This window comes from Pseudophryne corroboree, chromosome 6, assembly GCF_028390025.1.
Source record: "Pseudophryne corroboree isolate aPseCor3 chromosome 6, aPseCor3.hap2, whole genome shotgun sequence".
NCBI classification, from domain to species: Eukaryota; Metazoa; Chordata; class Amphibia; order Anura; family Myobatrachidae; genus Pseudophryne; species Pseudophryne corroboree.
Genome location: NC_086449.1, coordinates 817,026,062 through 817,035,917, shown reverse-complemented (window position 1 = coordinate 817,035,917; position 9,856 = coordinate 817,026,062).

Below are 9,856 nucleotides of genomic sequence, written 5' to 3'. Positions count from 1 at the left end.
GGAGGGGCCAGATACCCGGGACACAGCAGAGACCGGAGGAGCCAGATACCCGGGACACAGCAGAGACCGTAGTGGCCAGATACCCGTGACACAGCAGAGACCGGAGGGGCCAGATACCCGTGACACAGCAGAGACCGGAGGGGCCAGATACCCGGGACACAGCAGAGACCGGAGGAGCCAGATACCCGGGACACAGCAGAGACCGTAGTGGCCAGATACCCGTGACACAGCAGAGACCGGAGGGGCCAGATACCCGGGACACAGCAGAGACCAGAGGAGCCAGATACCCGGGACACAGCAGAGATTGGAGGGGCCAGATACCAGGGACACAGCAGAGACCGGAGGGGTCAGATACCCAGGACACAGCAGAGACCGGAGGAGCCAGATACCCGGGACACAGCAGAGATTGGAGGGGCCAGATACCCGGGACACAGCAGAGACTAGAGAGGGCAGATACCCGGGACACAGCAGAGACCGGAAGGGCCAGATACCAGGGACACAGCAGAGACCGGAGGGGTCAGATACCCAGGACACAGCAGAGACCGGAGGAGCCAGATACCCGGGACACAGCAGAGACCGGAGGGGCCAGATACCCGGGACACAGCAGAGACCGGAGGGGCCAGATACTCGGGACACAGCAGAGACCGGAGGGGCCAGATACCCGGGACACAGCAGAGACCAGAGGGGCCAGATACCCGGGACGCAGCAGAGACCGGAGGGGCCAGATACCCGGGACACAGCAGGGGCCAGATACCCGGGACACAGCAGAGACCAAAGGGGCCAGATACCCAGGACACAGCAGAGACCAGAGGGGCCAGATACTCGGGACACAGCAGAGACCGGAGGAGCCAGATACCCGGGACACAGCAGAGACCGGAGGGGCCAGATACCCGGGACACAGCAGAGACCGGAGGAGCCAGATACCCGGGACACAGCAGAGAGCGTAGTGGCCAGATACCCGGGACACAGCGGAGACCAGAGGGGCCAGATACCCGGGACACAGCAGAGACCGTAGTGGCCAGATACCCGGGACACAGTGGAGACCGGAGGGGCCAGATACCCGGGACACAGCAGAGACCGGAGGAGCCAGATACCCGGGACACAGCAGAGACCGTAGTGGCCAGATACCCGTTGTCAGGAATCGACTTACCAGGCTGACATCCGTCCGCCGCTGCGGACTCCGTCCTGGCTCCCTGCGGTCACCTGTCACCTATGCCCCTGCCATGGGACATCATCAAGGGCCTGGGAACATTCCTGAGACAGCGGGCATGTAGCGCGCCGCGTCCCTGCTAGGCCGCAGCGTGGGCGCCGCCATGACAGTCTGTAAACAGCCAGTATACTGCGGCCAATCCGGTGCTTGGCCGCACCCACTTTCCTTCACTCATCCAATCCCTGTGCACCATGGGGTACATAAGAGACTGCAGGATCAGTCTGCAGGCATCCTGGACTTTGTGTCATTCCTGCGACCCATATGAAAGGATCGGTTCCTGTTGCTCCTGTGTTCCTGGCTCTCTGGTTAAAGACTTGTATTCCTGGTTACTCTGCACAGCTCCGTGGAACTTCAAGGCCCAGCAATATCTGCAACCTGCAAACAAGGCTTCACACTCATCACCACCTTGTGTGCTTCAGCCTGCAGTTGAGACTGACTCCAGGTGTGTTTCATTCCTCCACCTGTGATACAGCTTGCTGCTGCCAGTGCTTCATCACCTGCACTGTGAAGTCAGACTCCTGCCTCTGCTCAGGTTTGCCATTCTACATCTTGCTGCCTAAAGTTTCCTGTTTTAAAACCTGCACTGGTTTCCAAACCAGAACCATTTCACAAGCACCCGTTCTTCTGTTTATTATATTACCGGTTATTATTTCCTCAAGTCATCTGTCATCCAGTGCCATAGACTTTCAGTTATTATGCTGAGTGATTGACTTTATCATCTGTTATTATTATTTCTGCTACCACTCTGTTATAATCATCTGCTAATAAATATCATTTGCGCTCATGCGCAGGAACGTTATCCAGCCTCCTCGTTTTCTCCCAGCTACCTCCACTGACCCACTAGCGCCCCCTCCGGGGACACAGCCCAAACACAATCTGACACCCGTGACACAGCAGAGACCGGAGGGGCCAGATACCCGTGACACAGCAGAGACCGGAGGAGCCAGATACCCGGGACACAGCAGAGATTGGAGGGGCCAGATACCCGGGACACAGCAGAGACTAGAGAGGGCAGATACCCGGGACACAGCAGAGACTGGAAGGGCCAGATACCAGGGACACAGCAGAGACCGGAGGGGTCAGATACCCAGGACACAGCAGAGACCGGAGGAGCCAGATACCCGGGACACAGCAGAGACCGGAGGGGCCAGATACCCGGGACACAGCAGAGACCGGAGGGGCCAGATACCCGGGACACAGCAGAGACCGTAGTGGCCAGATACCCGTGACACAGCAGAGACCGGAGGGGCCAGATACCCGTGACACAGCAGAGACCGGAGGAGCCAGATACCCGGGACACAGCAGAGATTGGAGGGGCCAGATACCCGGGACACAGCAGAGACTAGAGAGGGCAGATACCCGGGACACAGCAGAGACTGGAAGGGCCAGATACCAGGGACACAGCAGAGACCGGAGGGGTCAGATACCCAGGACACAGCAGAGACCGGAGGAGCCAGATACCCGGGACACAGCAGAGACCGGAGGGGCCAGATACCCGGGACACAGCAGAGACCGGAGGGGCCAGATACTCGGGACACAGCAGAGACCGGAGGGGCCAGATACCCGGGACACAGCAGAGACCAGAGGGGCCAGATACCCGGAACGCAGCAGAGACCGGAGGGGCCAGATACCCGGGACACAGCAGGGGCCAGATACCAGGGACACAGCAGAGACCAGAGGGGACAGTTGTCCGGAACAGAGTAGAGACCATACAGAGGGGCCAGGTAACCGGCCCCTCCAGTCTCTGTACAGCCTCTACTCTGTCCCAGGTAGCTGACCCCACCGATCTCTGGGGCAGATGTATTAACCTGGAGAAGGGATAAAGAAGTGATAAAGCAGTGATAAGCGCAAGGTGATAACGCACCAGCCAGTCATTACGGATTTGAAAAATGACAGGGGCTGATTGGCTGGTGTGTTATCACCTTGCGCTTATCACTGCTTTATCACTTTGTAGGGTCCGTATACCTAAGAACTCAGCATGGACCAGAAAGGCCGGCTACCCAGGACACAGCAGAGTCTGGAGTGGGCGTTACTCGTAACACAGGAGGAGCGGAAGAGCCGGATACTCAGGACACAGCAGAGTCTGGAGTGGGCGTTACTCGTAACACAGGAGGAGCGGAGGAGCCGGATACTCAGGACACAGCAGGGACCGGAGGCGCTGGCTACCTGGGACACAGCAGGGACCGGAGAGTCCGGTTACCTGGGACAGCGTACAGACTGTACAGAGACCAGAGGAGACTACGACTGGCAGCGGACAGATCTCTCACCTCCTTATAGTCTGCAATTCTGACAGCACACCCACGGAACACTTCTCCTACATACAAACGCCCCACTGTCACCCAGTAACAGCTGTTCATTGCAGGTCTCCAAAGCTGGACGTGGCACAAGTGTTTTTCAGAAAAATACCTCCACGGCGTGCAGCAATGGAACAACCGCAATGCCTCCCACTAATAATTAGACAAACATCCTGATCACAGGACAGTTGTGGTGATCAGTAAACTGCTATTTGGTGGGCGAGCATTGATGACATCATTTGTGTGACTTCCCCCGTCCATCTTTCGGCGCTCTGAGAGAATTGCCTTTGCTCTTGGGACTCCAGGAAGACTTCTCCTAAGTTGGAAGCCTCCCAGGCATTCCGGAAAGTGAGCAATTATAGGATAGCGCAGTCGGAGTCACGCAGATAATTGCAGCTTACTGTATGTAAATTCTTACAGTAAGTGAGAATAATGATGATGACACTATTGTTTGGATTCCAAGAAGTAAGAAAGGAAGGTTCTCTAAGGTCACTGAATCTGGGGAACGTGACAACCTGGAGAGGGAATACGTCCATCCTGTAAGATGCTGGTAGATACGGAATGCAATCACTTTGCTGGCTTTTGGGATCCCAGCGATAGACAGGGGCTGGCAGTCCTTGGTCACGTCATTCGAGGATGCCCCTTATGTGCAGAACGGTGTGTGAAAGTGAAGTAGTGCAGGTAACTGAGAATCACAGTCATTATATAGCCTTATACGTGTTTAATAAATCTGGGGGCGAGCGTCAGGTATAGGCAGGGCCGTTTCTAGCCAATTTGGCTCCCAGTGCGAGATTTTAAAATGTGCCCCCCCCCCCCATATTCACATAAGAAAAAATGCCCGCCCCCCCCCCCCCCCATAGATATAAAGAGGAAAACCCTGTGCGCGCGCTCCCGGCAAGGAGGCGTGGCCTCGTTAAAATGGGCGTGGCCTCACCTGATCTCATCATCACGGCCATCACAGGATAAAAAAAAAAAAGCCTCATTTTACACATTACAGCAGGCACGCAACCCCATTTTGCACAGCATGGCAGGCAAGTGTCCCCATTTTACACAGCACGGCAGGCAAGTGTCCCCATTTTACACATTGTGGCAGGAAAGTGTCCCCATTTTACACATTGTGGCAGGCACGTGCCCCCATTTTACACAGTACGGCAGGCAAGTGCCCCCATTTTACACATTGCGGTAGGAAAGTGTCCCCATTTTACACATTGCGGCAGGAAAGTGCCCCCATTTTACACATTGCAGCAGGCACATGTCCCCATTTTACACAGTACGGCAGGCAAGTGTCCCCATTTTACACATTGCGGCAGGAAAGTGTCCCCATTTTACACATTGTGGCAGGAAAGTGTCCCCATTTTACACAGTACGGCAGGCAAGTGTCCCCATTTTACACATTGCGGCAGGCACGTGCCCCCATTTTACACAGTACGGCAGGCAAGTGTCCCCATTTTACACAGTACGGCAGGCAAGTGTCCCCATTTTACACATTGCGGCAGGCACGTGCCCCCATTTGACACAGTACGGCAGGAAAGTGTCCCCATTTTACACAGTACGGCAGGCAAGTGTCCCCATTTTACACATTGCGGCAGGAAAGTGTCCCCATTTTACACAGTACGGCAGGCAAGTGTCCCCATTTTACACAGTACGGCAGGCAAGTGTCCCCATTTTACACATTGCGGCAGGCACGTGCCCCCATTTGACACAGTACGGCAGGAAAGTGTCCCCATTTTACACATTGCGGCAGGCAAGTGTCCCTATTTTACACAGTACGGCAGGCAAGTGTCCCCATTTTACACATTGCGGCAGGCACGTGCCCCCATTTTACACATTGCGGCAGGCACGTGTCCCCATTTTACACATTGCGGCAGGAAAGTGTCCCCATTTTACACATTGCGGCAGGAAAGTGCCCCCATTATACACATTGCGGCAGGCACGTGTCACCATTTTACACAGTACGGCAGGAAAGTGTCCCCATTTTACACATTGCGGCAGGCACGTGTCCCCATTTTACACATTGCGGCAGGAAAGTGTCCCCATTTTACACAGTACGGCAGGCAAGTGCCCCCATTTTACACATTGCGGCAGGCACGTGTCCCCATTTTACACATCACGGCAGACTGCATCTCCATTTTACATATGACGGCAGGCAAGTGTCCCCATTTTACACAGTACGGCAGGTGGTGGTGGTGGTGAGGGGGGAGGGAGGGAGGGAGAGAGAGAGAGGGAGAGGGGCTGACTTACATTTGAAGCGGTTCTTCCCGCTCTTCAGCCACCTCTCCCTCGTCTGCGCGGCGCCGGCCGGCTTGGCTCCTCCTTCTCCCTCCTCCCGAGCGCCCAGCTCGGGGGGCGGGGTTTTGCGGAATGACGTGATTGCGTCGTGACGTCACAACGCAAACGCGTCATTCCGCGAAACCCCGCCCCCCGAGCTGGGCACTCGGGAGGAGAGGGGAGGGGGGATTTAGTGCAGAAGAAGTGCCGTGGCGGGCGCCCCGTGCGGTTGCACGACTCGCCCTCCGCAAGAAATGGCACTGGGTATAGGTGACAGATAAAGACAACATAGATAGGGGAGGGCTGGGCAGGCATGGTCATGGAAGATGGCAGGTGGTACCTTGTGGGCCAGGCTGGGCCTGGAACAGACGCAGGCCTTGGATCACTTCCCAGCCTAGGAGAAAGCTAGGAGATGAGAACAATGGAGGAAGGGCTACGCATGTGCTCAGTAAGGGGCTATGACTGCAAACTAAATACCTGCATGCTGCTGCATTATGGCAACAGGCAGCGTGTGACCCTTGCCCCCGGCCCCTCCTCAATGGGCCACATACAGATTGCCATAGAAAAGGGCCAACCCAATTGTCCGGCACGCCACATTTCTCTTACGTCCTAGAGGATGCTGGGGACTCCGTAAGGACCATGGGGTATAGACGGGCTCCGCAGGAGACATGGGCACTATAAAGAACTTTTAGTATGGGTGTGCACTGGCTCCTCCCTCTATGCCCCTCCTCCAGACCTCAGTTAGATCTTGTGCCCAGAGGAGACTGGGTGCATTACAGGGGAGCTCTCCTGAGTTTTCTGTGTAAAGGAATTTTGTTAGGTTTGTTATTTTCAGGGAGCACTGCTGGTAACAGACTCCCTGCATCGTGGGACTGAGGAGAGAGAAGCAGACCTACTTAACTGATCGGCCCTGCTTCTTAGGCTACTGGACACCATTAGCTCCAGAGGGAGTCGGAACACAGGTCTCACCCTGGGGTTCGTCCCGGAGCCGCGCCGCCGTCCTCCTCGCAGAGCCGGAAGATAGAAGCCTGGTGAGTATGAGAAGAAAAGAAGACTTCAAGGCGGCAGAAGACTTCAGATCTTCCTGAGGTAAGCGCGCAGCAGTAACGCTGCGCGCCATTGCTCCCACACAACACACACATGGCACAGATGGGTGCAGGGCGCAGGAGGGGCGCCCTGGGCAGCAATAAACCTCATTACTGGCAAAAAAGATATGTATTAGGCTGCGGAGGCAGCAAATAGATGATCCCCCACCATTTTTTATTAATTGAAGCGGGACCGAAGCCCGCCGCTGGAGGGGGCGGAGCTTGATCCCTCAGCACTAACCAGCGCCATTTTCTCCACAGAAGCTGCAGAGAACGCTGGCTCCCCGGACTCTCCCCTGCTGAACGAGCTCAGAGGGCTGCAAAAAGAGGAGGGGGGCACATTACAGGCGCAGTGAGTGGGAAAATCAGTGTCATTTCATATAAAAGCGCTATCTGGTGGTTTTCCAGTATAAGTGAGCGCTGGGTGTGTGCTGGCATACTTTCTCTCTGTCTCTCCAAAGGGCCTGGTTGGGGAATTGTCCCCTTATAGTTATATCCCTGTGTGTGTGGGGTGTCGGTACGTGCGTGTCGGCATGTCTGAAGCGGAAGGCTTAGCCAAAGAGGAGGTGGAGCAGATGAGTGGTGTGTCCCCGTCGGTGGTGCCGACTCAGGAATGGATAGATATGTGGCATATGTTAAATGCAAGTGTAGCTTCATTACATAAGAGACTGGACAAAGCAGAGTCCAGGGTGTCGACAGGGGGTCAATCCACGGATTACACCGACTCACAGGGCCCGTTCCCCAACAGCAAAAGAAACCTCCACAGTATCAGATGCAGTCCTTTCGGTCGCATAAGTCCAGAGGAGGTCGGGGCTCCTCTTTCCTCGTCAGAGGTAAGGGTAGAGGTAAGAGATCCCCTGCTTCGGCTAGTTCCCAAGAGCAGAAGTCCTCCCCAGCTTCCGCTAAGTCCACCGCATGACGCTGGGGCTCCCCTACGGGAGTCCGCACCGGTGGGGGCACACCTTCGACTCTTCAGCCAAGTCTGGGTTCAGTCAGACGTGGACCCTTGGGCGAGGGAAATTGTTTCCCAGGGCTACAAGCTGGAATTTGAGGAGGTGCCCCCGCGCCGGTTTTTCAAGTCGGCCTTACCAGCTTCTTCCCCAGAGAGGGAGGTAGTGTTAGCTGCAATTCAAACGCTATGTCAACAGCAAGTGATTGTCAGGGTTCCCCTGCACCACCAGGGAAAAGGATATTATTCGACCCTGTTTGTGGTCCCGAAGCCGGATGGTTCGGTCAGACCCATTTTAAATCTAAAATCCCTAAACCTGTACTTGAAACGGTTCAAATTCAAGATGGAATCGCTCCGAGCTGTAATATCCAGCCTGGAAGGGGGGGATTTTATGGTGTCGCTAGACATAAAGGATGCTTACCTTCATGTCCCCATATATCCCACTCATCAGCAGTACCTGAGATTCGCTGTACAGGATTGTCATTACCAGTTTCAGACGTTGCCGTTTGGGCTTTCCACAGCCCCGAGGATTTTCACCAAGGAAATGGCGGAAATGATAGTGATCCTGCGAAGGCAGGGTGTCACAATTATCCCATACTTGGACGATCTCCTGATAAAAGGAAGATCAAGAGATCAATTGCTGAAGAACGTGTCGCTCTCCCTGAGGGTGCTCCAACAACACGGTTGGATTTTCAATCTACCAAAGTCGCAATTGGTTCCAATGACTCGACTATCGTTCCTAGGCATGATACTGGACACAGAACGAAAGAAGGTTTTTCTCCCGTCGGACAAAGCCCAGGACCTCCAGAACATGGTCAGAGATCTGCTAAAGCCAAAAAGAGTGTCAGTTCATCAATGCACTCGAGCTCTGGGAAAAATGGTGGCCGCATACGAGGCCATTCCTTTCGGCAGATTTCATGCAAGGACATTTCAGTGGGACCTTCTGGACCAGTGGTCCGGGTCCCATCTACAGATACACCAGAAAGTAACACTGTCCCCCAGGGCCATGGTGTCTCTCCTATGGTGGCTGCAAAGTGCTCACCTTCTAGAGGGTCGCAGGTTCGGCATTCAAGACTGGGTTCTGATAACCACGGACGCGAGCCTCCGAGGATGGGGAGCGGTCACCCAAGGAAGACATTTTCAGGGACTATGGTCAGACCAGGAGTCCTGTCTGCACATCAACGTGCTAGAATAAAGGGCCATTTACAACGGCCTTCGACAAGCGGAGAGTCTTCTTCGCAACCTACCGGTTCTGATTCAATCAGACAATGTCACAGCCGTGGCACATGTGAACCGCCAAGGCGGGACAAGGAGCAGAGTCGCGATGGCGGAAGCCACCAGGATTCTTCGCTGGGCGGAAAATCACGTAAGCGCTCTGTCAGCTGTCTTCATTCCGGGAGTAGACAACTGGGAAGCGGACTTTCTCAGCAGACACGATCTCCATCCAGGAGAGTGGGGACTTCATCAAGAAGTCTTTGCAGGGATAACGGGCCTCTGGGGAATTCCTCAAATAGACATGATGGCGTCACGCCTCAACAAAAAGCTTCGGAGGTACTGTGCCAGGTCTCGGGACCCTCAGGCAGTAGCAGTAGACGCCCTGGTGATGCCATGGGTGTTTCAGTCGGTCTATGTGTTTCCTCCTCTTCCTCTCATCGCAAAGATTTTGAGGATAATAAGACAGAAAAGAGTACAGTCAATACTCATTGTTCCAGACTGGCCTCGAAGGGCCTGGTACTCAGATCTTCAGGAAATGCTCACAGAAGATCCTTGGCCCCTTCCTCTCAGGGAGGACCTGTTGCAGCAGGGGCCCTGCGTATTCCAAAACTTACCGCGGTTGCGTTTGACGGCATGGCGGTTGAACGCCGAATCCTAGCTGAGAAAGGTATTCCGGAGGAGGTCATACCTACTTTGATAAAGGCTAGGAAGGAGGTGACAGTGAAACATTATCTCCGTATCTGGTGGAAATATGTCTCTTGGTGTGAAACCAAGAATGCTCCTACAGAAGATTTCCATCTGGGCCGTTTTCTCCACTTCCTACAGACAGGAGTGG